This window comes from Athene cunicularia (genome assembly GCF_003259725.1).
Source record: "Athene cunicularia isolate RWA chromosome 4 unlocalized genomic scaffold, athCun1 chr4_part3, whole genome shotgun sequence".
NCBI lineage: Eukaryota > Metazoa > Chordata > Aves > Strigiformes > Strigidae > Athene > Athene cunicularia.
The window spans coordinates 464,986-472,498 of NW_020799100.1; positions in this window are offsets into that span (position 1 = coordinate 464,986).

Sequence of the window (7,513 nt, forward strand, 5' to 3'; positions counted from 1 at the left end):
GCACGGGGATCACCTTGCGCGGCCGCTGTCCCGCCGTGTCACACCGCACAGGCGTCGCTTTGCCGGGCAGCTGCTGCAGCACCCGGCGCCAGGGCACCCCCGGGTAGCCCCACTGCGCAGGGCCGCCGCCTCGCCACGGCGGCCGGGCGCGGCCTCACCGCCACGAGTGACTCGGGGTCCGGCGGCTTCGTGTCCGCAGCCCCACGCGGTGCGGCTCCCCCGGCCCAGGCTCGGCTCCAGCTACCCGCAAGCAAAGCCCCGGGTTGTGAGGTAACGGCCTGCGGGGCGCCAGGCACGGCAATGCCCTGCCGCGGGCTGGGCCCCCACCAGTTCACGTTTTGCTTTGATTTCCACAGCAAATATGTTCTTAGCTTTCCCAGCACAAACAGAAGCCCGGGCGCCTCAGTTGAAGGCTGCGCAGAGTCAAGGGCAGGAGGGGAAACGGGAGCTCTGCTGCCTGATCAGCCGTGCCCAGGCTGGCCGGGCCAAGCCCAGCAGTTGAGGCTGGTCCCCAGATAGTTGCTTCAAAGGTTGGGTGGGACGATGTGTTCATATTATCAACTTAGAGAAAGGTTTTCATTTTTAAAGGATAGTCCTTCTTCACTTGAAGGTAAACTTGCTGCTTTTTTGCCTCGCAAACTTCTAGTCTACAAAACCACTAATTTTCTTTGCCCTTCAAGTATGCTGTGCTCGGTCCCTTTTCCTTTGGCTGAATCATGAATTGATCCCATTTCAAAAGTGAAACGATGGTAGCGGGTTTTCTGTGCATTGACTTCTCGCATACATAGACAGTACAACTGGTCTCACTGCAAACTCGATGAGAAAAAATACCATGATCGCTGTAATCAGCATTTTCTGCACTCATCCTCACAATTTGCAGCAATACTTTGCTATTCAATGTTGGAAGTAGCCTTTGGCCATGTCTTGAGATGAAAAAAAACATAATTGTGGTGGATACTGTGAACTGCAAATACAGAGGTGTTTTTTCTGGGTCATTGTTAAAACCCATGTGGGTTCTATTTTAACAGGCCATTTAGTTTAATTTCTGAGGGATTTTTTACATTTATAATCAGGGTTTTGTACCTAACTCGGCAATTAGTCTCCTGTGAACTTTCAGCCTGTGTGTGATTATATTATTCAGATTAATTTAGCTTTTGCAAATATAAACATTGTGTTTAAAGGTTTTTAAATATACAAAGCAAGCCACAAACACATTATTCAAAATTTGCATGCAGTAGTGTAATTCCTATTTGTTTTACCTGACTGTCTCATAGATACCAATTTTCTGCAATGAATTTGCTTTGAGTCCATGAGAATTCAACCAGAAGAAATAGTCCACAATTCACAGAGGCCCACCACATTTTATTTATTTCCTCTTGCAACTATCCTGGCCCAAAGTGTTGCTGTCACTCTCCCCAAAGGCCAGTACAAAATTGTACTTTGAGGAGGTTTACTATAACCCTTTGTAGGGTGTCATTAAACTTGGAATTAATCTGGATTAAAATAGATATTCATTCCCATACTTACCACTGATGGGAACTGGAAATTACCAGTATATGGTAATTTCCACTTTTTTGGTGTAACTGTAGGAGCTTGTGAAATGCTATGACATACAGCAAATCCAAGGAATAGGAAAGGAAGAATACAGCCCTTCGCTTCTGATTTGTTGCTAAACATTGCTCATCTTAATAACACAGAAGTAAACTTCAGTGCCAGATGACTACCTGGTGGTTCAAGTGATGGGATTTGTGGATATCTCCCAGATTTCTAGCACCCATATTCTTGCACCAAATCCACATCACTGTAACCATACTCTAATAATGATTCCTGCACTTTTGTCTAGAGGACACCTAAAAAAATACGGCAATTTTGTGGCCTTTCACAGTTCACACAGGTTTTTTTTCAAATAATAGTTTGGGATAATTGGAAGTTTGCAATGGCTGTTCTGTACATAATTTTCAGTGATAAAGCTATGTAGTCTAAAAATAACTTCAAGGCCTCCTCCCCCTGCAAAACACAGGCTACAGAAGGTTTGTTGTTTCTATTGCAGTTTGAAGAATTTGGCAGATGGATAATAACTTCTTTCCAGTCCCCAAAATATTTGTTTCTAGTTTTGAACCATTTGCTTCCGTCTTGGTTTAAATTCAGACTTTTCCCCCCCTGCTCTTGAATGCAGAATGAGTGTCTTCTGTGCTCCAACGTTCCTGTCCCCTCCCAGTTTTTCAAGTACCAGGCACTGGGAACCTGAGGCTGAAGACAGCAGAAGGTATATTAAAACATGCAAATTATGCCTCTCATCAGGACTTTTGAAGTAGCATGTCTATCAGTTTCCTCAGATTCTGTCAGATTCCCAGGATCACAGAGATGGGATTTGCAGGAGTGACAAATCTGACAAAAGATCAAATTTGATACTTAATCCTGTAAACCAGGGACTGGAAACCTTTCATGTATAAAATCTAAGACTTTTTTTTTGACTTTCTGATCTAAAGGCCAAGTGTGCTTTCAGGAGCCCCCGTGAGCCGGCAAAAGCTGCCTCCCAGGAGGGACAATTTTGCAGAGCTGCTGGTGGATGACACCTTTTCCTCCAAGGCAAACAGAGCCAGGGGCTGGGTGCTGTGGCTGCTTCGTCTCTCCAGCTCTGTCTTGCTGCCTTGCACTGCTCACAGCAGTTAAATGGCCACAAGTGCTATCTAAGGAAAATCCCTGCTCCCTTTCAGTGTTTCAGCTACCACAACGTCTTTGTAGGTTAGACAGCACTTTGGTTATGAGGACAAAAGTCCACCTCCCTTAACGATTTATCAGCTGCTAGCCAAGCTCTTAGAACACGATAATCTCAGAGGTTTGATTGAGAAGCTCTTAATGCATCAAAGTCTTAGTTAAACAAAGCCAAAAAGCTTGCTCATGAGGTTCCCCAGCCATGGCTTGTCTCTTAGCAGCTTGCATTGCCATTAACTGAAGGGACACAGAGAACCAGCTTTGAAGAGGAAAATGTTTATCTGGTTCTTGGCCTAAATGGGATGAAGGGAGACACTGCATGCTTGAAAACCATTGGCCTGTGAGTCAGGTTGTCTGTCAAAGGACAGTCAGGAAAATGATCACAGCCAAAGTGAAGTTTGGACGTGAAAGCACATTGGATTATCTCAGTTCTTGTGTGTACACTTGTATCCAGAATCAAAGCACCTAATTCCAGTTAGCTTGCCTCATTTTGAAAGCAAAACATAATACATTTATCTACTTCCAATCTGCTGCAGACAAGCAGGAACTGATCATACCCAGAGCTGTTGTGTTCCCTTCTGTTTTGGAAATTGTGACGTAAATTACTGTCAAACTAAGGAGAACCTGAAAGCGCACAAATGACAAGAAATTAATTTTATTTACCTGATTATATGGTGATGCATTTAATCAGAAATACCTTTCTGTTTCATGGCCTGAGAATGTATTTTCCAGGAAGCTTTAAGCAGTGCATCAACACCATCAAATTTCATGGTGGTGTCGGTCAAGACAAGTAGCCCTAGTCCCTTTCTTGGCACATTCCTGCATACAATTGGCACTCAGTTACCACCGGCCACTTAATCAAGGACACATTTCCACGCAGGAAAGCTGAGGGTTGTTTTCTCTGTCTGTCACCATGTGACTGCATTGCCTCGCAGCCAGTTCTGTTAATGAATGGCACTTGATAGGAGTACCACAAGGCTCTGCCCTTTGCCTTGGCAACTGGAAGAAAAGTGTAAGCCAGAAAAAAAGCTGAGGCTAAAAAGGGGTGGGAGGCAGAAAGAAAAGCTGGAGGAGGGGCAGGAGGATGAACAGGAAAGTAGAGGCTGAGAAAAAGTTAAGCTCGAAAAGGAGAAGGGAAGGCCAAAGGAAAAATAGAGGTGAAAGGAACACAAAGGTCAGAAAGGGGTGGGAGGCAGAGAAGGGGTGCGGGGACCCGGCACAGGGAGCACAGACACACAGCCGGCCTCTGCCCCGCCATCTTACCCCTTCCGCCCCCCGCGCGGGACCTTTATAAGCTCCTCGCGCCCACGGACACCCCTGGGGGCGCTTCCCATTGGCTCCGTGGAGGGTGGGGGCGGGGCTCTGCCCGCCCCAATGGCGCGAAGGGCGGTGGGCGTGGCCAGGGGGTGTGTCTGCCTGCCCCGCTGGCCGCTCGCGAACCCCGCCAGGGGGTGGGGCATAGGGCAGGGTAAGGCCTGCGATTGGTCAGTGTCTGACTCTCCGGCCTGGGATTGGTCAGAGCGCCCGCGGCCGAAAGAAAAGTCGAAGCCGAAGAGGGGTGGGATGCCTCAGAGGAGTGTGAGGGCAAGAGGGAGTGGGAGGACAAGAAGAGGTGGGAGGCCGAAAGCGAAGTAGGGGCTTGGACAAATTTCAAGCGTCAGAGGGCTGAGAGGCTAAAAAGGGGCGTGGGGTGCAGGGGGCTGCATGCCCAGCGTTGGGCCTTCTGGATTTCACTCTCCTCCCCTGACTCTCACCCAACACTTGAGAGGCCTGAGGCTTTTCTGTGTGCGAGTAGGAAAAACAGCCATCACCTGTGGGAGAAGTTCTGGCTGCTTGCTCTCTGCACCCTTCTCTGTCTCTATCGTTTGTTTTGCAGAGCTTAGTTTTAGATAAATCCTCTCTCTGCTACTCAAAGCCACTCGAATGCAGTAAGAACCATCTTGGTTTGAGTATTTACTGACTCTGCCAGAACCCCCGACTCTCTCCTCTGTAGAGAGGGTCAGTCACTTTATCCCAGGTATCTTGCTGGGTCTGATGAAGTGTATTTAGGAATGAAGCTTACCCATGGCACTGTAAATGCTACCAGAGTTACACAGGACATAGCTGAACCAGAGCACATCCACCAGGAAAAAAGCACACCATTGGTCAGGAAAAGAAGAAAACTTTGGGAAATAAATGGTATTTTCAAGTATCCACCAGAAACAATACAGACTTAGGAATGAAAAAGTCTTTAAGAGATCCTGACGGGTCCTTTTGTGTTCCTTATCTTTCTACTCAGCATTTTTACTGTCCCTTTCTAAGAAGCCCAGTTATGAGGATGGAGTCCTGTTGCTTTAGCTAGATGTGAACATTCATTAGATTCAGGAGTATTTCCAAAGTGCTTTTTGAAAGTGGGATTTAGTAGAGTGTTATAAAGTGCCCTGGACTCTGTGTGTGGACCTGGTGCACATTCCCAGCCCTTTCATCTCTCTCCCCAGCCCTTGGCATGTGCAACAAACCTCAGAGAGGCAGCACTGGGATTTCTGCTGCTTTGAACACAGCGTGTTTGCTTTTTAATGGCTTTAGAATCCAGCTGCAGAAAACACCCTTCCTCTTCACGCTGTAGCTGGGGGTTAGGTAACAGTAAGGGGCACCAATCCCAGCGGGGCTGGAAGGTTGTTGTGGCAGTTGCAGTGGGATGAGACATGGGCAGGTTCCTCATCTGCTCACGTCCTGACATAGAATTGCACAACCTGACACAAAAACCTTTTGTAGTATTTTCCTATCATGTGTACAGACTGTTATCATATATATTAAATAAGGTTGGGCAATATAAATATGCTGAGATACCTGTCTTCCCTGGCAGACTTCTCCCGTGTCCAACTAAAGCCATGGGCATCCCAGCCAACTCCACAGTTTCTGCCTAAGCGAGGAATTTGTTAGGATGTTTTACACAGGAATCCAGACACTGCTTTAAATGAGGATAAAATTTAGACATTACTCGCTTCTATTCAACTGTCAGCTCCCTTGGGCATGATGAAAGCAGCAGTGGGTCCCAGCTATTCAGCTCACCGTGCTGTTGTATCTGGGCCTGCTGCGATTCCTGTGTAGTGTTGCCAGGACCTTGGAGAGGATGGAAATCCCGACAGGAGAATGCGGCTGCTACGCCATGGGGATTAGAGTTCAAAGTGCTTTAAACCATGGTGCCCAGTTCTTGTCTCCAGCTGACAATGACCAGCAAAGTCCACAGAGACACAAGCAATTTTATCCAAACCTATCTTGGGACTACTGCTTGAGGTCTGCTTATTTTCCAGCTCCTGCTTTTGACACTTTAACCCCTGAAAGCCAGATCTTCTGTTTTACTCACATGTACTAGAGGGACCAGTGATGGCCCAATTTTTGTTCCTTTTCTATCCATATAGATAGAGCCCTGATGATGACTCCTTGGGAGTAGACATAATTTAGAGAAAATCAAGGGAGGGAGCAGACTATGGGAGTGCAGCAACATCATATGGTCCTGAATGTGTGTTGTGGCTAAGCAATGAAGGCCATGGAGAAAATCTGCACCAGCTGTAATGCTACAGCAGAAATCTCAGGGTGAAGTCAGTATGAGAAGGGCAGACACAGCTGGCACTGCTCTGAGAGGGTGCTAAAGGACAGGCGAACACAACCTGCCACACTCTGGCAGGTTGCTCTGGAGGCAGGGGATGAAAAAAAAATGATTTATCCTGAAGAACAGTATTGTCATTTTCTGAGAACCATACACTTGCTGGGGGACAGTTGCTTTGCTCTGAAGAGATGCTGATGCTAAATGAGAACAAGGCAGTCCACAGGTAGACAGACTAGATGGACAGTGAAATGGGAACTAGATTTGAAAAAAAATAATTTGCTTTTAATTCTCTGTGCTGTGTAACTGAGATGCAGGTTTTTTTGAAAAATCTATGCATCAAAAACATTAACAACAACATTTTACCTGGATCATTTAAGAGTATTTACAAGTGCCCAACAGAGTGAGGCCGCAGGGGCAGCACCTAAAAGACGAGTACAGCAATAGTAAAGGCAGGGCTTCATCATCCTTCTTGGGTACTACCCACAGAGCTCCTCCCTTCACACAGGGACATTTGGTTGATCCTGGAGCACCAATGCCACCTCTGTACAAATAATAACAGTGTGCTGTGAAGAAATAATTCCTTTCTGACGTGGTGCTGATTGCCCACTAGATGGTACTAAGCATCGACTCTGAACCTGACTGCCTGCTGTCAATAACACTTTCAGGCTCTGGAGGTTGTTTGAAAACCTCTTGGCTTTTCCATTTTTTTTGGATCCATACCCAGCTTTATAAATAGGTAGGGTTTGTCCCATACAGTGTCATCGTTAGTTGGTTCACCATGGGAAATGGTGTGATGCAGATTAAAATAACAAGCCTGGAGGCACACAGAATGTGTGTGAGTCTCAACTGCTGCTGCCTTTGCTTTAGACAACACATTCAACCCCCATACAGAGAATGACCCAGTTCCTAAGGTTTTTGTGTTAGATCTTTATTAGACTTAGTTTTTATAGTTCCTGGAGGCTTTGGGGGACATAGAGGGCACACATCAATGCCTTCTTCCCTGATAGAGAGAGCAGTTCATTGTGCCAGGTAAAATGTGTCCTCAGAGGGAACGGGATGTTGAAAACATCTGTAGCTAAGAAACTGTATGCCTTGCTTAGGTTTCTCCCTGGAACTGGCATTATGCTTTTGCTAGGCTTTCTCCTGCAGACACACGAGAGCAGTCCCACAGGGCAGCAGAAGCATCAGGCCACTGACGGCTGGTCACAC